The sequence below is a fragment of the Euleptes europaea genome, chromosome 3 (assembly GCF_029931775.1).
Source record: "Euleptes europaea isolate rEulEur1 chromosome 3, rEulEur1.hap1, whole genome shotgun sequence".
Lineage (NCBI taxonomy): Eukaryota > Metazoa > Chordata > Lepidosauria > Squamata > Sphaerodactylidae > Euleptes > Euleptes europaea.
Genome location: NC_079314.1, coordinates 2,608,622 through 2,632,191, shown reverse-complemented (window position 1 = coordinate 2,632,191; position 23,570 = coordinate 2,608,622). Strand labels below are relative to the sequence as shown.

Here is a 23,570-nt window from a genome sequence, read left to right as displayed (position 1 = left end):
CGTATGTCTGGCACCCCTGTTCTAGAGCCTCATGACCAGACTAAACTCAAGCATCCTTCCTTAGCTTAGGTGAGCTCCATATCATGCTCACCAAGAGATTCCACTGAAATGCCTGCTATAATTACATGTCAGCAGGAATTAAGATGGCCTTATTCAGAGTTTGAAGAGTCTGCAGTTCTCGCCCTGCTATTGTTAAAAAAAATGCGTAAGACACTCGCTGAAATTCAACCAGTTATTCTTCCAAGGCTCATATCAACGTGCCTAGCGAGGAGAACAAGCTCTTCCTCTCTCTCTCCACCCCAAGGTATGAGAAGTTGTCAGGCCAGTTACTACCCATCCACAGCGGCATGGCAGGCATTTCAGAATGGGATGCTGGGGGTGGAGGGCACAGAGCAACGGGACACACCGGAGCAAAGGCAGGGGCATTCCTGAGGTCCACCGGCACCAGCTCCCACAAATTCCAGCTGCTACAGCTTCCAGGGTACTTCGCATTTACTTCATTTTTAGCCTTTTAGCATTTACTTTCATTTTTAGCCATTTTTAGCCTAGCCTTTCTCCCCAATGGGAACCCAAAGGGGCATACATGCTTGTTCTCTCCCTTCATATTTATCCTCACAACCACCCTGTGAGGTAGGCTAGGCAGAGAGGGTGTGGTTGACTGGCTTCTTCTCCAAGCCTGGGGAACATCAATGTACTACACAAGGGAATACCTATCAAGATGCTCCAGAAAACCTGTGACTTTTGGCCAGATACTCTGTGCCAAGCCTACCTCACAGGGGTGTTGTGGAGGAGAGATGAATCAGGGAGGGGCCATGGCTCCCTGGTAGAGCACCTGCAAGTCCTAAATGGGGCAGGAGAGCTGTAAGCTCTTGTTGGTTTTGGTCTTCAGAGGCCCTGCTCATAGTGGCCCCAACCAGGTAAACACAGCCTTTCCTGTGGTGGCACCCCACCTGTAGAACTCCCTCCCCTCACCTGTCTGCCTGGCACCTACTTCAATGACTTGCGCTCACTAAGAACACTTCGATTTGCCGGGGTATTTAAGGGCACATGAGTGGTGGCCATTACACCAGAAAAGCCACTGGGAAAATCCTTTAATTTTGTTGGTTTCTTGCACGTTTGTATTGATTCTGCAACATTATAAAATTTACCTTGAAGCTTCATGTCAAATAGAAGGAGAATGGCTGAGGTACCTAATAGTAAATTGGATGGTACATGCCAGTCAGGAAAGTAAGAAACGAGGCACCCAAAACAAGGAAGCTCACAGAGAATCAGGACTTTGTAACTTAACAAACCTCCAAGAAAAGACCGCTGACAGCAGCTGAGTCAGTCAAAGACAAAGTTGCCCTGTTCAAATCCACAACAACTTCAGAGAAGGGGAAGATCTGGAAGCGTGTGGGGATTTCCAGAGTGTTCCCCTTATGAATATGTTCAATACACACACAACAAACTCCTATTATTGCTAATATGCAAAGCAGGTTCAGCCAGGTGGTGCAGTGGTTAAGGGTGGCAGACTCTAATCTGGAGAACCGGGTATGATTCCCCACTCCTCCACATGAAGCCTGCTTGGCGACCTTGGGCTAGTCACAGTTCTCTCTGAACTCTCTCAGCCCCACTTACCTCACAAGGTGCCTGTTGTGAGGAGGGGAAGGGAAGGCGATTGTAAGCCGCTTTGAGACTCCTTAAAGGTAGAGAAAAAGTGGGGTATAAAAACCAACTCTTTTTCTTCTCCTTCTTACTCTATGAGCAGAGTGGCACTCCACCCTTAAGATGGCAGATTTTTATACTATCAAAGGACAACAAAATTGCAGGCGATTCCATTTACAGCCATTATTTTCAGCCCTGTGGGGGTCGGGAAGAAAAGAGTATCATCTGGATTTGCCTCTGTCAAACACATCTGGGCCCTTCCCTGGTGACAGTTCTATCTCGCAAGGTCTGGATTGTCCGAGAATGCGGTGGTACACCCAGTACGGAAGTGTTTCATAGTTAGCAGACACAATCCCCCGGGCCCAGCAACCTGCAAATAAAGATCAGAGCGAAGCAATCCTAACCTTCCCACAGAGCTAGAGAACTCCACCTACTTTCTCATTCAGAGGCCAGCACCGCGGCGGGGGCGGCCCCGCAGGGGGATCCTGCTAACATCTTGTATGACAACTTTCCGCGCACCTGAGGTATGTTGCAGCATTAGCCCAGACAAGCGCACACACCTCTGGCAGGTAGAGGGGATGGCAAGCGGGGAAGTGGCAAGGCAGGCTCGTGTTTACCCTGGGGGTAAAGGGGTGGGATGGAGAGAACACTCCAGCTAATAAGCGCTTCACACTTCACAGCCCAGCGGAGACGTGTGCTAAGGAGACCGTGGGCCTACTCCTGTCGGGACTTCTTAGTTCCCTGCTCTATATCTCGAACCAGAATACAACAGAAGCTCAGGCGCCTGAGATGCAAACAGTCTCGCCAATCCTGCACGAACCGAGGAACTGGAGTGCCATTTTCTCTTTTAGGAGGCAGAACCGGCCCAAGGGCCATCGATGTGGCAAGTCACCACTGAGGCTATGCATTAATCGGTGCGGCAAAGAGTTTAGGACGACGGCTTATGCGTTCTGGAGATTTGTTACAAAGCAGCCAGCCCTGGGTGGGAGAGGAAGAGCTGGAAAACGTCCCCAATTGCAGAGTCAAGAACAGCACAGAAAAGTGGGCAAAGGTGGGGAAGGAAACCCACTGCGGCCCACCGAGCTCCTGGCCCACCACGAGGAGGAGAAAACATGCACAGCAAACAGAAAGGCTGTGTGGGTGGGGTGGGGGGAGCAGCCTTTCTGAGGCTGTGGGAACCTGGGGGATCTTGAGAGGGGGCAGTGAGGACCACTCCAAAATGGCTGCCACGGGAGGTGAGGCCAAACCCAAAATGGCTGCTGAAGGAGGCAGAGCCAAATGGAATACTTGCCTCCTCACATCTCCCAGGAAGAAGGAAGGAAGGAAGGAAGGGGAACCAAACACTGAAGGAGGAGTGGCCAGGGACTCACCCGTCAGCGGCTGCCTGTTATTGCAGCTGTGGAAAACTCTTTTGTTTGAATTGTTTTGCCTCACAATGGACCTGCCCAATTTCTGACACACTCACTGCACACCAAGGGAACTACTGGTTGGCACCATGGTGCCCAGGGGCACCACATTGGGGAAACTGGATTAAGAGCTGGTGGTGGCTGTGTTTTTTAAGTACTGTTTAGACTGAGCAACAGCATCTGAGATCCAAAGAGCTTCTTCACACCAAGGGCCGAAGTGCAAGGCCAGTTGGACTTCTGCCTTCGCTTTGGATAACAAACACCCTGCACTGTGGTCAGATCATCGCTGCAACCGCCTGAAGATGCACAAGTAGCCTGTGCTGCATTTGGGCCACGGCTCAAGACAGCTAATGCATGGAGTGCGTGGAAGGAGTCATGTCCCCCTGATTGGTTTTACCGTCCTAGGGGGGAAAAGGCTGGAGAATGTGAGCCCCAGGAGATTTTGATGGTACCTGGCGTAAATTCAGCCACAGGAGAAACTATATTTCTACAGAGGGTCTTCAGAGCAGACTATCTTTGCATCATCTAAATCAGGGGTCTTCAACCTAGAACCCCAACTGGCTGAGTTGTGAATCTCACACACACACACTTGCTGCTACCTCACCCATGTGGAAAACAAGCACACGCACTGGTGAAGGGAACTTCAACTCTTGAAAGATAATAGCCTGAAAATCTTGTTGGCCTCGAAGGTGCTCCTGGACTTGAATCTTTCTCTTCCACTGCAGATCAACACAGCTACCTTCTGAAACTACCAAGCACACAATCTGATTCTTTATCACTATCTTTATTTACATTCTTTGTAGTCCTCCTTTCTCACAGGGACGCAAGGCAGTGTGAGTCAATGCAATCAACAGGATAGGACATTCAATAAACAGTGCGACAGGATTAGGGTTGTAGAACCAAGCAGCAGTCTAAAAACAGAACCGAAGCCAAGCGTTAAGTGTGAACACATCACATTAAATGATACAAAATTACACAGTAGGATCCAATTTACAGCAAACTATACACAGCCGTATAGGCCGCAGTCCCTAATAATTTGTCCAAGTAACTTCATGGATCACTTTGCCCAGTGCCTACCCCATTGCCTGCGTAGAAAAGCCCTCTTGAATAATTCAGTTTTGCATAGTTTGCAGAAAGCCAGGAGGGTGGGAGCCTTCCTGACCTCCTTAGGCAGGCTGTTACACAAGGCAGGGGCCACAACGGAGAAGGCCCGTCTATGGGCAGTTGTTGATTTTGCCCATTTGCAGGTTGGCACCTGCAGAAGACCCTGGTCAGATGAGCGAAGCTGTTGTGGTGGAGCACGGGGGGGAGAGGCAGCCTTGCAGACAGGAGGTGCAAAGCCATGCAGGGCTTTATATGCGATAGCCAATACCTTAAGTTGAGCCCAGTAACTGATGGGCAGCCAGTGGAGTAGAATGGGAGTGATATGCCTGCTCCATCTAGCTCCCAATAATAGCCGAGCTGCGGCATTCTGCTCCAGCTGGAGTTTCCGAGTTGACTGTAAGGGAAGACGGGTGTAATAGAGCATTATAGTAGTCTAGTCTCGATGTCACCATGGCGTGGATCCAGGTGGCCACATCATCCGTATCAAGGTAAGGGGCCATTTTTTTTTTGAGCTAGGCTGAGCTGGAAGAAAACCTTTTTTGCAACTGCGTTAACTTGATTCTCCAGCATTAGTACTGGGTCCAGTATAACCCTGAGGCTCTTAACTGAGTCAGCTGAACCTCATCAGAAACGGGAAGCAGAATTGTCCTTCAAGGCCTCCATCTTCCCAACCAGCACCTGTCTTTCCAGGATTTAGTTTCAATTTTTTTCTGCTCTTAGCCATTCAAGTACAGCAGCCAGGCAGCAACTTAGGACCTCTACTGCATCACCAGGAAATTTGGAGAAGGATCTGTATAGCTGTGTATTGGTGACAGCCAACCCCAAAACTATGAATGATTTGGCCTGAAGGCTTTACACAGAGATTGAAAAGTATGTGGGATAGGAATGCACCCTGTGGGGCCCCACGGGATAAGTCCCACACTGATGAAAACTGGTCACCCAATTCTTTGGGTTCGGACCGTGAGGAATGATTTGAACCAGTCCAACGCACAACTCTTGATGCCTCCTTCTGCCTCCAGGAGCCTCAACAAGATGGCCTGGTCCATCGTGTCTGAGGCAGCAGATAAATCCATTAGGAGCAAAAGGAGGCCTGACCTTTGTCAACAGTGGCAGGACAGGGAAGAGACAACGCTTGGCCATGGATTCCTATTTAGCAGAGTCTTTGGACCCTCCTCTTCCTGTCAGGTGATGCTGATGTATCCCCACTTCTGCCCAGGGGTGAAAAATGAGTCTCTGATCTGGAAAGGTTGGAGATCACAGACCTAAAACCTTCATGGCAGGGGAGCACATAAATTCTTCTCCCTGCTGGGCCAAGGTTGGGGACCTCCTTTCTCATGCACAAACACAACAGCCCGGATGACGGCAAGTTCCTTCCAATCTGATGTGGCAACATACCATACGCCAAAGAGCCAGAAGGCCCAAGAAAGGAGGGACTCCCAAGAAGGAGACAAAATCCGCAGGAATGAAAGGAAGAGGAGAATCCCAGGAGAAGGAACTGGGAGGAGAACGGGTTAGATTCAGAGAGCCATTACATGAATGCTTAGATTTGAATTCAGTAGCCCCTTAAGAGACCCAACAAGATTTGGCATGAGTTTTCAAGAGTCAATGCTCCTTTCCTCAGATATGAGAGAGCTCTCTGGCTCTCAAAAGCCCCACACCCTGAAAGTCTAGTTGGTCTTTAAGGAGCTACTGGACTCGAATCAAGCTGTTCTACTGTAGACCAACATGGCTTCCCTCTAAAAATATTTACGTGATTGGTGGAACTTTCCCCTGGTACAGGGAGCTGTCCCTTGACACAAGAGGTTTGGGTCAGAGGGATGGCTATTTGCAACGGGATGGGTGGGTGGTGGGTGGGAGCACAGCGCGATCGAGGACTTTTGGTTTCAAGGAGTCTCTCTCATGTCTGTTGGAAGCTTCTGCTCCCTCCAAAAGAGGGGTTCTCCCCATCACATTGATGCAGCTGCATGATGCAGCTGGATTGAGGGATTCAAGCTGGAACTGTGGGGCAGAAAGGCTAGGAGTGGGGATGGAGAAGGCTATTGGAGAATCAGCCAGAAGAGCAACAGTTACCAACCCAGACAGAAGAGCTTGTAAAAGGCTGAGTGAGGAAAGGAAGAAGAGGAAGCCAAACGTGTCCCTTAACACCTCATGGAGGGAGGGGGCCATGGAAGAGGGATCCAGAAGCCCACCCCCCAAGAGCCAAAAACGCCTTTTCTCTCTGCAAACGTACACAGAATGAGAGATACAGGAAACCGATCAGTCAGTCCACACCAGAGGCTACGGCATCACACCTGCGCTAGAGAATGGGTTAGATCAGAGGTTAATGCATCAGGTTCCCACAGCCCTCTGGAAAAACCGGCTGTCTCCTTGCAGCCGGCGCTCACGATGAAAGACACACAGCACACACAAAAAGCCAACACCCTATTGTGACTCTTCTTCTCTCCCCACCTCCCCACCCTTGCGAATGCAGCTGGTTTCCTGTTTGGCTTGGAAGATGCTTTTCAAAGCAAAGCGAAAAAGACAGCAGGAACAATGTAAAAAGTGAAGGGGGGGAGGAAAGGAAAGAAAAAAGGACAGAGAGAAACCGAGCACGCCAAGGACGGATCCCTTTGGTGCAGGCAGCTGGGAACCCACCAGACTCCCACATTTTAGGACTGGATGAAGCGGGGGGGGGGGGGGGGCAGAGAGGACAAAAGAACCAGTGATACTAATGCTGACCTACTCGGGTGTCATTATGTATCCTATTGAGACGCTCCTTGCGGGCTCACATAAACCCTGCCAAGAGGAAGAGGTGGAATTTTGTACAAAACACATTGGGTTGGGCAGACTCCCAGGTTAGGACAGCCTGTGCGCTTCGGCCCAGTTCCGGAAAAGAGGGTCTCAAGTCCTCAAGAACTGCTGCAGCACTCGGGCGAAGAAACCGTGAATCGGCGCGGTGCAAATCTCCTCTGCAGGAGAAACACATTTGCACGTTTCGGGCCAGCCAGCTTTCTCTGCACACCTCCCTCCACCATATTATGGGAATAATAGTCACATACTGGGATGGTCCAAGCTAGCCCGATCTCGTCAGATCTCGAAAGCCGAGTAGAGTCATCCCTGGTGAGGACTTGGATGGGAGACCATCAAGGAAGTCCATGGTTGCTACGCAGAGGCAGATGATGGCAAACCTCGTCTGAACATCTCTTGCCTTGAAAACCTCACGAGGAGTCACAAGTCAGCTGCAACTTGACAGCACTTTCCACCACCACCTTACACGACTGTTGTAAAGCAGGCTTGTCCAAACAGTGCCCCCCCCCCGGGGCCCCTGCATGCAGCCCAGGACGGCTATGAATGAGGCCCAACACAAAATCGTAAACTTACTTGAAACATTATGAGATCAGCTATCGTTAGTGTATTTTATGTGCGGCCCAAGACAATTCTTCTACTTCCAATGTGGCCCAGGGAAGCCAAAAGATTGGACACCCCCGTTGTAAAGAAACAAGGTTGCGCGTGCTCAGTATTACCAGCGCCTGCTATTACCACCATTATTGCTTAATTCACCAAGCTTCAGGGCTGAAAGAGGACTGGAACCCACATCTCCCACACCAAGTTCATTTCCCCTAGTTCATCAGTATAACATACTGGCTCTATTTGGGATCAAGAAAATCTCTGGTTCAAACCTCCTGTCTGCAATGAACTGACTAGATTCATTTATTCATCTAACTTCATTTATATTCTGCCTTTCTTCCCAACGGGGACCTGAAACAGCTTATACCATTCTCTCAATTTTATCCTCACAACAATCCTGCAAGGTTAGACTGACAGCATATGACTGGCCCAAGGTTGCCCCAAGCAGGGTGGAGATTCAAACCTGGGTCTCCCAGATCCTAGCCCAATACTCTAATCCCTACACCACACCACCTCTCTATGCGGCTAAATTGTGTTGGCTCTTTCCATGCAAAGCCCACTGGTCAACCGACATGCTCATACCACCAGTCCCATAAGAATAATTATTATGCCAACCAGACGGCCGGCATATCTTCCGCCACAGCTCCTGGGCTGCCAAGATGTGGTTGCAGTTGGCAAGCTAGATTTCCACCCCACCCCTTTGACGGGTGCAGACTTCAAGGAAGAAGGAGGATGTGTTCACGCCACACCTGGCAGGAGGTTAGGGCCACACAACAGCTGCATCTCTTACAGAGGTGGGCAAAGGAGCTGAGACAATCAGCTCCCAATGCCGAATTTTGCCTTCTTACAGTTTTATATGAAGCCACATCAGGAACAGCATGGCCAACTCCAAGGGGAAACACAGATACAATTTAGGCAGCATTTAGGCTTACAGGGCTGCCCAGCGATGGGAAAAAAATGTTGCAAAGAACAGAAACCCCCCCCTCCCAACCAGTTTCTGGAGCGTGTGTGGACACAGAGGCTGAATCTCTGTTGCTGAATTCTTATTCAAGTTCTGGCGATCCCTGCAGCTGCCGTCCCAGAGACTCCACTACGACCCACTAGGCAATCGTGCCTGTTCATTCGAAGAGTCGCCTACTAATTGCAGGCTTCTCCCACCAATTTGCCTTTAGGATAGTTGAGCGAAAGCGGCAGCCACTGAAGCAAGAGGAAGGGAAGAAGCGCAAAGATCCGCATGCCACAGTCCAGTGGGCGAACTGGAGCACCGGGGCTTTGATTGGAGAAGGCAGAGTTCAAATCTCCACTTGGCTGCAAAGCTTATGGCGCAACCTTGGGCCAGACTTGCTCTCTATCTAGCCTACCTTGCAGGGTTGCCATAAAGATAAAATATGGGGAATCCTACATGCGCCGCCCTGAAATGGTTGGAGAAAGGATGCATGGAAGCATCGGAACGCTCACTCTCCTTTCCCCAACTTCCTCCCTGAAAAACACACTTTCTCCTCCCACTCTTACAATTGGTATGCACCTTACAACATTCCTGTAAGGTAGGAAAATATGAACCACCTGCTGCAGACAGGGAGGCTGAGGTCTTTTAGTGAGTTGTGATTGGGTTTTGTGTTGTGACAAGGGAGCATTCTTGCTCTCAGTGCACTACATTGCATGGGTTTAAAACACACTTTGAGAGCCAGTGTGGTGTAGCGGTTAGAGTGTCGGACTAAGATCTGGGAGGATCCAGGTTCGAATCCCCACTCTGCCATGGATGCTTGCTGGGTGACCTTGGCCCAGTCACACACACTTAGCCTAACCTACGTCACAAGGCTGTTGTGAGAGTCAAATGGAGGAGAGGAAAACGACGTAGGCCCCTTTGGGTCTCCGCTGGGGTATAAATGAAATAAAAATGTTGCCTCTGACCAACTGGCCAAAGGCACTGGAAAGCAGCCATTTATGATTAGAACTTCCTCACACTGAAACAATGTGTTACCAAGGTCACAGAAATGATTTTTCGCAGGGGTGTGTGTGTGTGTGTGTGGTGGCTTCCAGGTCACCACAGACATGTAAAAATTTGGCCAGTGTTTTTTCTTTGACAGTCACATTTAAGAAACCTACTCAGCTAGGGCTGCCAACCTCCAGGTGAAGCCTGAAGTTTTCTCTCAATTATAACTCATCTCCAGATTACAGCCATTCGTTTCCCCGGAGAAAATGGCAGATTCAGAAGGGAAAAGGAAAAAAGTTGGTTTTTATACCCCTCTTTTTCTCTACCTTTAAGGAGTCTCAAAGCGGCTTACAATCACCTTCCCTTCCCCTCCCCAGAATAGACACCTTGTGAGGTAGGTGAGCTGAGAGAGTTCGGAGAGAAATGTGACTAGCCCAAGGTCACCCAGCAGGCTTTGTGTAGAGGAGTGGGGAATCAAACCTGGTTCACCAGATGAGAGTCCGCCACTCTTAACCACTACACCATGCTGGCTCTCTGCCCATATGGAGGGCAGACTCTATGGTATACTATTAAGTTGACAACTCCTGGTTGGAAAATACCTGGTGATTTTAAGGGTGATGCCTGGGGAAGGGGGGTTTGGGGAGGGGAGGGACCTCAGTAGTGTAAGCAAACAGGTTGCCAATCTCCTGGACTGGTCATGGCAACCCCAGCAGATGCGTGCCCACACTGTTCCAGTCGCGCGCCAACCCCCAAACGCAATGGGGAAGGCTCCCACGCCAGCCAGTGAAACTGACAAGGAGGAACCACGGGCGAGGAAGCCTCTCGGAGAGAACCAGAGGGAATCCACTTTCTCTGACCCAGTCTCCAGCAAGCTGTCATTTTGCGAGATGTCCAAGATAGCCGCAACGAGGACCACTCCCCCGGCTATGCAAAGCGACGCACCCCGGATCCATCCATATGCATCTTTGTCTCAGCTCGATAATCCCATCTCCAGACAACTCCCGGCCCTCCCGGAATTGCGCTAATCAATAGGAATAGTATAGTTTGTTTCAATTGCCCTATTGCTGCACCCCGGCAGCCGACCATTAGTCTTTTTGTCACCTTTTGTTTCACACGGGAACCACGAAGGGGTAATCCAATCACCCCGCCCCTGGAGAGATATATAACAGGGGTCTCCTTTAATCCATACCTTACCTTAGGTCTTCCCCTTGCATACTTGCTGTCACTCTGTCAGTCTGGGTAGCAATGCCAGACCACCCAGCTCTCCAGCCTCGCTGGGTAAGCCACGGGAATCCCTACCCCTTCCCTCTCCTTTAGCCGCATGGAACCTAGGAAATCCGCTTCTAGACCAGGTGCAGTATCTTCAGAAGGCCTGCCACATTGGCAAAATGTCTCTACTCTAACACCTTTGATTCCTAGACTCTGTATGTTGTACGTGTATGTTATTTTTGTATGCGTGTGTGAACATATAATTTGAGTAAAATTCTTTTAAACCTAATTCCATTGCTTCTGCCTCATTTTCTGGTCATGGTATGGACTCTGGTAGACAAAGATTGCATCCCTGCTTAAGTTATGTTCAGTGCCGGTTACTGAATGCTAATTCCCCCGTATAATAATTCGTAACCAGGCATTTTGACTACCAGTAGGGTATAATGCTTCCAAAGCAGCCATTTTCTCCATGGGAACTAATCTCTACAGGCTGGAGATCAGTCTTAATTCCAGAAGATCTCCAGGTTCCACCTGGAGACTGGCAACCCTACCATAGATCCTAGGTGAAATCTCTCCCCAAATTCCCCCCTCCATAAACCTCCAGGAATTTCCCAGGCCAGTTGGCAACCCTAAGTAGGCTAAGCATTTGAGAACTCCTTGAGGAAGGCTCAAAAGAGGCCGGGCTCCAGAAAAACCAAAGCAAGCGTTTGAGCATTAGCCACTCTACGGCTCCATCCCTGCCCACCTGGCCTCATCCATCCACACCCGCCTGTCCAGCCAAGCAAGTTAAGCAGAAGGGAAGGAAGTTTTGAAAGAAAGGGGGGGGGGAGAAAGCCAGCCCAGGAGGTCACATGCATGATGCAACTGCCCAAAAACAGGTCTCTCATTCCCACGATCACAACAGAACAGCACATCTTAGCTCACCAAGGCAAGCTTTACCTCAGAGCACATTTAGATTTCCCACTTCTACCCCATAGAGCCCTTGCCTGGTGTGGGATTTAATTATTTTTATTTTATTTACAAAATTTGTATCCCGCCTTTCTGCCCTTACAAGGGCCACAAAGGCGGTTAAAATTTTAAAACACGTGATAAAAAAAACCTTTTCAAACCATTAAAATTAACATGCACATCCCAAAAACAAAATTAAAACAATTAAAACACAGAGTTAAAATACATACAAAACATAAAAAACAGCAATTAAACATTGGTCAGGAAGGAGGGCTGAAGAAACACCAAACGTAACAAAAAAACCTTCACCCACTGGTGGAAGACAGCAACAGAATAGGACAGACGAATCTCCCTAGGGAGCGAGTTCCAGAGCTTTGGGGCCACTACCGAGAAGGCCCTCTCTCCGGGGTTGCCACCTGGCTAATATCAGAAGGCAGAGATACCTGAAGCAGTGCCTCCAAAGATGACCATAATGGTTGAGGAGGTTTGTAAGGGATTAGGCGGTCCTTCAGGTATGTTGGTCGCAAATGGAATACAGCTTTATATTTTAAAAATATAATTCACTGGCTAAAGCGGAAATACACTGGTTACTGGAGCATACGAGAGAATTTCAGAAGAAAATCAGCTTTTGACTGTGTGGATCACGAAAAGCTATGGGTGGTTTTAAAGGAAATGGGTGTGCCAAAACATCTGATCGTTTTGATGAGCAACCTGTACTCTGGACAAGAGGCCACAGTTAGAACAGAATACGGAGAAACGGAATGGTTTCCAATTGGCAAAGGAGTCAGACAAGGATGTATTTTATCTCCCTATCTCTTCAATCTATATGCAGAACATATAATTAGGAAAACTGGATTAGATTTGGATGAAGGTGGAGTGAAAACTGGAGGGAGGAACATTAATAATTTGAGATATGCCGATGACACTACATTATTGGCAGAAAACAGTGAAGATTTGAAACGACTACTGCTGAAAGTTAATAGAGAAAGTGCCAAAGCAGGACTACAGCTGGACTACAGGACTACAAAAGTAATGACTACAGGAGAATTACACAACTTGACTACAGGAGAATTACACAACTTTAAGGTTGACAATGAGGAAATTGAAATTGTTCAAGACTTTCTATTCCTTGGCTCCACCATCAACCAAAAGGAAGACTGCAGCCAAGAAATCAGAAGGAGATTGAGACTGGGAAGGGCAGCCATGAAGGAGCTAGAAAAGATTCTGAAGTGTAAGGATGTGTCACTGGCAACCAAGACTAGATTAATTCATGCCACCATATTTCCTATTACTATGTATGGGTGTGAAAACTGGACAGTGAAGAAAGCTGATAGGAAGAAAATAGATTCCTTTGAAATGTGGTGTTGGAGGAGAGTGTTACGGATACCGTGGACTGCCAAAAAAACAAACCAGTGGGTTATAGATCAAGCCTGAACTGACCCTAGAAGCTAAAATGACTAAACTGAGGCTATTGTATTTTGGTCACATCATGAAACGACAAGAGTCACTGGAAAAGACAGTCATGCTAGGAAAAGTTGAGGGCAGCAGGAAAAGAGGAAGACCCAACAAGAGATGGATTGACCCAATAAAGGAAGATACAGCCCTCAATTTGCAAGATCTGAGCAAGGCTGTCAAAGACAGGACATTTTGGAGGACTTTCATTCATAGGGTCGCCATGAGTCGGAAGCGACTTGACGGCACTTAACACACACACACAATGCGGAAATGGCCTCCTGCGGGACTTTTACTACCTCAGTATTCCCATCTGGGCCCCACCCGTTTGTGCCATGCCTCAAACCACGTATGGGGAATTATGAGGTGGTCTTGTGAGAAGAATTACCCTCAAAGGGCTGTTGTGAATAAAATGGAGGAGAGGAGAAAGATGATAAACCGTTTTGGGTCCCCACCAGGGAGACAGGCAGGGTATCGATGAAGCAAATAAACATCATCCCAATTAAGCACAAGTTTTGGATCACCGGAAAAAGCCGAAGTCTGAACACCAACTCAATTAACCGGCAGTTTTGCATGTAGATGCTGATTTGGCATAATTTAGTCTGCTTATTTTCCATAACCACAGGGAAAGGTCAAAGAGGGCGCCAAAGCCCCAGTCGGCTGCTGGACGGCCAGTTCTGCCTCCTGCAACCTACCTTCCGAGATATCACCAGACATTACTCACGCTCTTTCAAGTCGACCTTCACAGCCTTAAAAGCTAGGGAAATATTCCTTACCCTCACCCTGCATGAGAACTGCATTCTCAGGACACTAAAACTCCACACCTAAACCCGCTGTTGTCTGCGACTGACAGTGAGAAAGCGCCTAACCCTTGCCCACAGCCAGGGCTGGTAGAAGCCTGCCAGGTTTCCGAATGAGAGCCAAAGTTCTCTAAATTCCACACTCCACTTTAGACCCAGAAGCTCTGCCATGAGGAGCACAAACACTTCTCCGAGAGACAGCTCGATTTGTCAGGACGGGAACACAGCGCACTTCACTCAAGGTGCATTAGATCAGAGTAGCTTGAAGGGAAAAGCAGGGGGGGACGGGGACCAGGGACTAGCCAAAATTTCTAATCATTGTTTGGTACCATTTCCAGCAATGTCAAAAAAGGACATTATCCACTCCCCTTGCCCCAGAAGGAGTAGCAGAAATAATGTTTTGCATAGGATTTTAAGTCACCTTTACCAGGCTGTGATGTCACAGAAGCCCGGCTGTGATATCTATTAATACATATTTCTTCACACAACACATAGTTAACTTGTGGAACTCCTTGCCCCAGGCTGCCAACTTGGAAGGGTTTAAGAGGAGAGTGGACCAGTTTATGGAGGAGAGGGCTATCCATGGCTACTAGTCAAAAGGAATACTAATCATGATGTATACCTATTATCTCTAGTACCAGAGGTGCATGCCTATTATATTAGGCACTGTGGAGCACAGGCAGGATGGTGCTGCCGCAGTCGTCTTGTTTGTGGGCTTCCTGGAGGCACCTGGTTGGCCGCTGTGTGAACAGACTGCTGGACTTGATGGGCCTGGGTCTGATCCAGCAGGGCCTTTTCTTATGTTCTTATATGCGACTAAAACCAGCCTCTCCTTGGGGAAGCAAGAAGACCAGAGGAGTGGGGGTTGATATTCATACTATTACTCCCCACCCCCCACCCAAGACTGGCATGCTGTTTCCCACACAGCTCTTCGACAGTCAAGTCACGCGCCAAATCTGAACCACAGTTTGGCCCAGCCTGGCAACTCCTGTGTCCTTACTCTAAGGAGAGTTTTAAAAATAGCTCATAATTATGTTCTCCGCATCCCAGTATAAAGCCGGGGAAGAAAGCTCCGGGCAGGTTTCGCCAGACAATTCTATTCTGAAGGAAAGATTTTGCTAAAGGAACAGACAAGGCACAGTTTGGGGTTTTATGTTTTTTTAAAAAATTCAAAGCGCCCCTGCCCCATCCCTTTGTTGTCCATCCCCGGCTAGCAGTTTCCACATTCAGAAGAGAGGAAGGGGTGGTTTCTTTATTTTTCTTTAAAAAAAAAAAAAAAAGCCCATCCCACCCTAGGACAATTATCCCAGGGAGTCAGGCACAGAGGCCTGGCCCCTAATGGAAAGCGACAGTCCCGTCCGTAGCCCCGCGCCGCAGTCAGGGCGATTCAGAGAGCGTGAATGAAGCGCCCCTTAATTTAATAAGAAACCAGATCGAGCATGAGGCGGGAGCATTAAAAATTCAACTTCTGTGTGTGTGTGTGTGTGTGTGTGTATCTGTGCATGTGGACTCATAAAGCAGGGGGTGGGGAAATGTTTTTGTTTTTTTTTAAGAGAGGGAGGGTAAAAAGCTGGGAGAAGAAACCTCCAAGATTCAGCCTGCACCTTTCACAAGCGGCTACAGAGGAGAACACAGCTCTGCCTGCCAATTCGCACAGACAGAAATTGGTAGAGGAGGCTTGCATCTCGGCTGCCTGAGAATGGCAGCCTGTCCAAGATTCAAGCCCTCAAAATTGTGCATGAAAGCATGTGAGGAACTATCCCTGAAATCCCCAGAAGGAAGAGAGGCAGCTGAAGTTTTTCTTCTTCTAAAAGATGGCTACCTTTCAGCGCCCTACAGAGTATTTTGGCCCTTCTTATCCCCGAAGCAAGACAACTGGTCAAACCAGAAAAACTGCTGCTGTCAAAAGATTGCAAACGATAATGTACATTTACATATGTTTACACAAATCACAATGTGGCTTTTCTGAGCACACACTCCCTCTGGGAGCACACACTCCCTCTGGGACCATACCCTCCAGGTTTCCTAGCTCTCATCCCCCTTCCTAAATGGATCTTGCAATGGTTCAGACAACCAGCAAACACTACAAGGAAACCCACTTGGGCGATGAACTAGCCACAGATCTCCTTTGAGGGCGGGCACCCAACCTTTCTGTACCCTAAAAACCTAGTAGTGCAATGAAAGCTTTGCCAGAATCACACTTAAGAGAACATGGACTTCTCACCTTTTTATTCCCAGTTACACCAATATGACAACCAAAACAGCCTTACAAAATAAATATGAACATGTCAGAGGTGATATTTGTGTGACAGCTGTTTACTACATCATACAAATTATAGAATGCATTTTTTTTGTTGATAAGCAAAACACATTAAACAAAATCAATTCAGTGATAACTTGAGGACAGTGGATCAGTCCAGTAACCGTGTGACTGGGCCAGTCACACTCTCTGCCTAACCAACCTTGCATGGTTGTTGTGAGAATAAAAGGAAGGAGAGAAAAACAGGAAGGAGAGAAGAACAATGTAAGCCTCTTTTTCCTTCAGGAAGAAAGGCAGAGCATTAACAAAGTAAAAAATAAACTGATATCTAAGTAATGCTGCTGGTCAATCCTTTTTTCTATGCTGTAAGTTTTTTCTAAGTTGTATTTAGTACAGATCAATACTGCCTGGCTGCACGCAGTGGCGTCCAGGAATACGACACAGTAAGGAAGCCCAGAGCCCGAAACATCCATCTGCAGTTCCTCCTCCCCAGAGAAGCCGGCCCCTCCTGAGCTGACCAGAGGAGACAGGAGCCACGGCTGCGAAGTGCGCAAGCCGCTTCCACAGCTGGGTGCCTCGGCACGACAGCCGCCGACAGCCGCCTCTGCCCAGTCCCCGACAGCCCTGCGCCTAAAGCCAGCATGCGCCAGCTGCCACAGGAGGCTAGCAAACCAGGGCGGTGGCCCGACAAAACGCGCAAGCGCTGGGCAAGCAGAGAACTAGTACAGCATTTGGTTCCCCCCCACCCTACCCCGGAGGGCAGGAATGAAATGCCACAAAAAGCAGAGCAGAGATGGCGGAAGCACTGCTTGGCCACTGCCACAGGTTGGGCCAGGCAGGCATGGGGCTGTGTTACGACCAGGAAATGCACCACTTGAACACAGGAGGGGATCTTCCGTAATGGAGGCCTGCAGTCAAAGAGGACGGCTTCCAGCCCGCAGAGCCATTATGCTAGTGGAGGTACTTTCCTCCACTGGAAGAACCCATCCTCAAGGCAAGACAGTCAGGGGAATGGTCCTTATGCTAAAGGAAAGGGCTTTCTGCTACTCCCCCTTCCTTAACTTAATATCCCCTCACACCAAGTCAATTAGCAAAATCCCAACAGGTTCCGCTGCTCGGTGGTAGAGGAAAGTGCCGTCAAGTCGCAGCAGACATATGGCAACCTCATGGGGTTTTCAAGGCAAGAGGCGGACGAAGGTGGGTTGCCTTTGCCTGCCTCTGAGTAGTAACCTTGGACTTCCTTGGTGGTCTCCCATCCAAACACAAAGCAAGGACAACCTCACTTAGCTTCCGAGATCTGACCAGATCAGGCTAGTCAGGGCCATCCAAGTCAGGGATCTCCTTGGCTTTTCTTTCCTTGTGGCTGCGCGTTCCAGAGTCTTCAAGAACTCTGGCTTCCCCTGGGCCTGCCCACCCCCTGCAGGCCAAACACCTTCCCAGCCATAGACCATACCCCCACACCCTTCATTCCCCTCCCACAAAAAATGTGGTGTATGCCACATTCTTCAGCCACCTGGCTAAAGGAGACCATTTAGAGGAGAGGAGGGGCCGTGGCTCAGTGGCAGAGCCTCTGCTTTGCACACAGAAGGTTCAATCCCCGGCATTCCCATTTAAAAGGTTCAGGTAGTAAGCAACATGAAGGACCTCTGCCTGAGACCCTGGAGAGACGCTGCCAGTCTGAGTAGACAGTACCCGAGACCCTGGAGAGAAGTTGCCAGTCTGAGTAGACAATACTGACTGTGATGGATGAAGGGTCTGATCCAGTGTATAATGGGGGCTTCATGTGTTCATCCACTCCAGCATTCAACCCACTCTGCATGTGCCTTCCCAGCTCGGCAAGTCTTTCTCTGCTACCTTTCTCCTAAGCCTTCCAACAATATGTAGCTCCTCCCATGCCCAGGGCTCCACGCAGAAGCTTCCTTCCTTCCAGATCAACCTCCATAAGCAAACTTTGCTTGCCCCTGGCGCTCTTCCCTTCAAAATATATGTGTGTTATTTTGCAAATGAAGAATAGGGCTGCCTATTTAGAACATAAACAACTCCTACTGTAATAAAGGATCCCATGAAGCTTATCAACTCAACCTGTTCACTTAAGCCGGCCACATGTGCACCCTTCTCAGTTACAAACCTGCTTCCCAACTTTTTTTTGGGGGGGGGGAGAAAGAGGTTACATTGTGCAAGATCTTAAGACAATTTCAAAACCAAGCCATCTGTTCTTGGCCACTGCCACAGTTTTTGTCTGGCAGCAAAGACAGAAAAAGGGACCTGGGTGTGAAACTCCACCGCCGAAGGAACAGGAGTTCAGAGACGTCCACGGCCAGCGTTCTAATCCTAGAAGACACAGAGGGGGTGGAGAAAGACTCGCTGAAGATTAATCTGCCCTGGCATGCCAGTCCAAGAAGTGCCAGAGACAGGCATCGGGAAGTGAAGAGGTTGCCTCGATTCAGCCTGTAGGCTTGGTTAGGAGTCCAGAAGGACAGGAAGAGATCCCAACAGGGACAGGGAAAATAGCAGACGTTTCATAGAAAGTCAAGATTTCTGATTCTTCCTGATTTCTGTTCAGGCAGAGGGCTTTTGTTGTTGTTGTTGTTGTTTTGAGTCAGGAAAGGTTGGCAGAAGAGGCCAATCACGAGGATTAAGAGGTTCAGGCACCTTAGAACATAAGAAAGGCCATGCTGGATCAGACCAAGACCCATCAAGTCCAGCAGTCTGTTCACACTGTGGCCAACCAGGTGCCTCTAAGAAGCCCTTACAAACAAGACAACTTTGTAGAACTCCCTGCCCCAGGATGTGGTGATGGCTGCCAATTTGGAAGGTTTTACGAGGGGAGTGGACATGTTTATGGAGGAGAGAGCTATCCATGGCTACTAGTCAAAACAAATACTAGTCATGATGCATAGCTATTATCTCCTGTGTCGGAGGAGCATGCCCATTATATGAGGTGCTGTGGAACACAGGCAGGATAATGCTGCTGCAGTCGTCTTGCTTGTGGACTTCCTAGAGGCACCTGGTTGGCCACCGTGTGAACAGACTGCTGGACTTGATGGGCCTGGGTCTGATCCTGCAGGGCTTTTCTTATATTCTTATGACTGCAGCAGGGGAGGGGCTGTGATTCAGTGGTAGAACATCTGCTTGGCATACAGAAGGTCCCAGGTTCAATCCCTGGTATCTCCAGTTAAAGGGACCACGCAAGTCGGTGATGTGAAAGACCTCTGCCTAAGACCCTGGAGAGCCGCTGCCAGTCCGAGTAGACAATACTGACTTTGCTGGACCAAAGGTCTGATTCAGTATAAGGCAGCTTCATGTGCTCATTATTTTGCCTGCATTCCACAGCACCTCATATAATAGGCATGCTCCTCTGACACCAGAGATAATAGACATGTGTCCTGACTAGTATCCATTTTGACTAGTAGTCATGGATAGCCCTGTCCTCCATGGAGGAACTTTCGCTCTTCTATGAGGAAAAGCTAAAGAATCTAGGGCCGTGTTGGCGAACCTATGGCACGGGTGCCACTTCCGGCACGCGTAGCCCTTTCTGCCGGCACTCACGGTTCCTCCAATCCGCTGGCCTTTCCGGCTCTGCCCCACCCCGGATGGGGGAGGCTGTAGCCCAGGGGTGGGGAGCCTCCGACATCATTGGCGGTGGCCCCCGGACTCTCCCACAGAAGCTGCCGCCATTGCTGCCGCTGGAGCGTGTGCGGCCAGCCAGGCGGGTGGGAAAGCGGGGAACAGAAGCCGAGCGCCCACACTCGGCATGGCTGGCGGCTTCTCCGGCGCCCTCTGGGCCTGTGCGGGCGGAGGGGCATGGCTAGTCGGTGGGTGCGAAGGAGGCGCCCTCTGCCCCACCCTGCTCGCCTCTCACAAGCCTGCCGCCGCGCCCCACCGAGTGGCAAATCCAAGGCAAAACCTCCCATGCATAAATGGCCTCTTTCTTTTTCTGTCTCCCTCTGTCCTTTTCTTTCTCTCCCTTGCTCCATTTGTTTCTCCCTTTCTCTCTCTTTTTCTTTCTTTCTCTCCCTCCCTTCCTTCCCTTTCCCCCTCCCTTCCCTTCTTTCCTTCCTTCCTTCTTTCCCTCCAGCGGCTTCTCCAGCACCCTCTGGGTCTGTGCGGGCGGAGGGGCGTGCAGTCCTATTCCACCTTGGAAGTGCCCACAAGCTATCCTCCAAACACCTTTCCATTTGTCTTGATATGTAGAGAGAAAACACTAAGGAACTAGTTGCCAATCTCCAGGTACTAGCTGGAGATCTGCTATTACAGGTGATCTCCAACCAATAGAGATCAGTTCCCCTGGAAAAAATTGCCACTTTGGCAATTGGACTCTATGGCACTGAAGTCCTTCCCCAAACCCTGCCCTCCTCAGGTGCCACCCCAAAAACCTCCCACTCATGGCGAAGAGGAACTTGGCAACCCTAGCCTCTCCCTCTGGGCCCCCTCTGGGGGTGGTATTCAGGTTAAATTGCCGCATTGGCACTCGGCAATAAATAAGTGGGTTTTTGGTTGCAGTTTGGGCACTCGGTCTCTAAAAGGTTCGCCATCACTGATCTAGGGCTTCCCAGTTTGGAAAAAGTTGACAACAGGATGCAGAGTTTGATGGACCGCTGGTCTGATCCAGGAGGCTCTTCTTAAGTTAGGGTGCTGGATTCCCACGATCCTCTCTCGAACCAGAGGGCAGGAGAGAAGCCCATGAAAGGAACCAATGGGATTTTTTTTGGGGGGGGGGGCTCAGCACAAATAAAGACTAATTGACCGAAGCTGAGGAAGGCCCTACCGAAGTGATTCAGTTTGATCTCGCGAGGACTTCCTGAGAAAGGGGGGCATAAAGCAGATTCAGCAGTTGCACCCCATATACAAGGGAGCAGGAGCTACTGAGATTTACCCAGGCTATGGCTCCTCTTCCTTCAAACACAGGCAAAGAGGGCAGCCCCTTCATTGCCATGACTGGGCTTGGGAAGAAGAAGAAGAGTTGGTCTTTATATGCCGACTTTCTCTCCCTTTTTTTTAAGGAGAATCAAACCAGCTTACAATCGCCTTCCCTTCCCCACAACAGACACCTTGTGAGGTAGATGGGGCTGAGAGAGTTCAGAGAGAACTGTGACTGGCCCAAGGACACCCAGCTGGCTTCATGTGGAGGAATGGGGAAACCAACCCGGTTCACCAGATTAAAGTCAGCCGCTCATGTGGAGGAGTGGGGAATCAAACCTGGTTCTCCAGATTAGAGTCCACCACTCTTAACCACTACACCACGCTGGCTCTTTGAGCAGAACAAGGCTGCAGTAAATCCCAAGGGCCAAACTTAGCCATGCTTCACCCAGCTCCAGCCCAGGTCCGATCCCCCAACACGGAGCAATTCCTCCATTTGTTCTAACATTCCTTCCTGCTGCCTGGAACTCCCCTCCCATAATGCCTCGGGGTTCCTCCTCTCTCATTGTCTCCCGAGTGCTTCTTCCAACCCAACCTTTTCCAAGGAGCCCTTAATTTGCACAACCACCCCAGTTTTTAGCGAAGCCAAACCATGTTGTTACCCTGACCTGGACAGCCCCAGTTGGCCCAATCTCATGAGATCTCGGAAACTAAGCAGATTCAGCCCTGGTTAGTACTTGGACAGGAGACCACCAAGGAAGTCCAGGGTAGCTACGCAGGCAATGGCAAGCCACCTCTGTATGCCTCTTGTAGGATTTTTACCCTAGGTAGTCGCCACAACTTGACAGCACTTTGCAACACCAAGGATGTCCACATTCACACACAGCAACATACTCGGTTTGTCATTACAGGAACAAGCCTTGGAATTCCCCCAACGTGTATGCTCTCTCCCTCCTCCCCCCAGGAAATCTGGTTTGGATGGAAAGCAATAAATCAACAGCTTGAGTCTCAGATGGGCCAACAAACTAAGGTTTGCTGCAGATGCAGAAGGAATTCATTTCTCAGTCAGGAGAAGCTGGGATTTCCCAGCCCATGCGGGTCCACATCCACCCCACAGGGCTTTTTCCCTTTCAGGGTTGCAAGCTCCTACAGGCAGGCATTGTGTTTTCTCAATTCTTCCCATCTCTCATCAGGTCCTCTCTCAGCTTTCGCCTGCAGATTAAGAAATGTGTTTTTCTTGCCACAAATCCTCCGCCCGAGGGTGGGTTTTGCAGAACACAGATCTAACCAATCTGCATTCTCTCTAACACACACACACACCAGACCTAAATTTTACCCAAGGTTGGCAACAGAAGGGAAAAAGAGCAGGCAGAGCAAAGGCAGACAGAGGATCCGGGATGTTCTGTGCAACCTGTGCTTACCAGGTCATTCTGTCGGGGATCCAGCCAGCTCAGTCTTTTGTTTCTGGGAGAAACCGGCCAGGGATTTGGGAGTGGGGGGGGGGGGAGAGAAGGCACTGAGAGAAAGACAATCAATAAGGCTTAAACCAGAGACCAAGCATCCCCAGAGGGGACAGATTTTTACATATCTTAATATACATGCTAATTATCCCAGAGAGTTAAATAGGTCAGCTTCAAGGCCAGGCAAGCGGCATTTGTCTCTGTGTGTGTGTGTGTCTGTGCGCTGTGTGTATGGCTCTTTTAAGAGATAACCCCCACACCCACCACCAAGCACTGCGAGAAGGCCGGGAGGAAAGTAGAGAAGGATGGCAGGAGAGTCTAAGTGAGTCTAAAGTGCTGTCTGATGTTCCGCACACGCAAACAAAGCGGTTAAATGGAGCAGAGTGCCAGTGGAAAAGGTATTCAACAGAGATGGGGGGTGGGGGAGCAGGCTTGAAACACCCTTCCAGTTACTGACAAGCCCAGCACTCAGGCTGGGGAGTGGTATAAACAAGCCCAGCAGGATATCTCCAAAATCATTTTTTAATGAAAAGAGTGCAGATGCTTGTTGGTATGTAGGACTGTCCGACTAGAGCCCAGGTACAGCTCTGAGACCAACAAGAGGTTCAGGTTATATAGGACAAATGCTTCTGCCCCAAAATCCTGTTTGTTTTCACCACGCATCAGCTTTGTACTTTGGGATGGGGGAGAAGGCAGACTGGGGTGAAAAAACTAGAATCAAAGAGTTGAAAGGAACCACCAGGGTCATCTAGTCCAACCCCCTGCACAATGCAGGAAATTCACAACTACCTTCCCCCCCCACACACACACACATACTTCATGCCCAGAAGATGGCCAAGGTGCCCTCCCTCTCATCATCTGCCTAAGGTCATAGAATCAGCATTGCTGACAGATGGCCATCTGGCCTCTGCTTAAAAACCTCCAGGGAAGGAGAACTCACCACCTCCCGAGGAAGCCTGTTCCACTGAGGAACCGCTGTAACAGTTAGAAAATTCTTCCTAATGTCTAGACAGAAACTCTTTTGATTCAATTTCAACCCGTTGGTTCTAATCAGGTCCTTGGAAAGCCCCCAGGCAACTTCGGTGTGGGGCCCAACAGCACCTATGG

The 23,570-nt window shown here is 49.4% G+C and overlaps 1 protein-coding gene across 1 annotated transcript in view; it reads right to left on the bottom strand.

Moving 5' to 3' along the window:
- The window catches only part of APOE (apolipoprotein E), a 276,148-nt gene that overhangs the window by 245,500 nt on the left and 7,078 nt on the right, over positions 1-23,570 (bottom strand). The gene's annotated exons all lie outside the window — the stretch shown is intronic.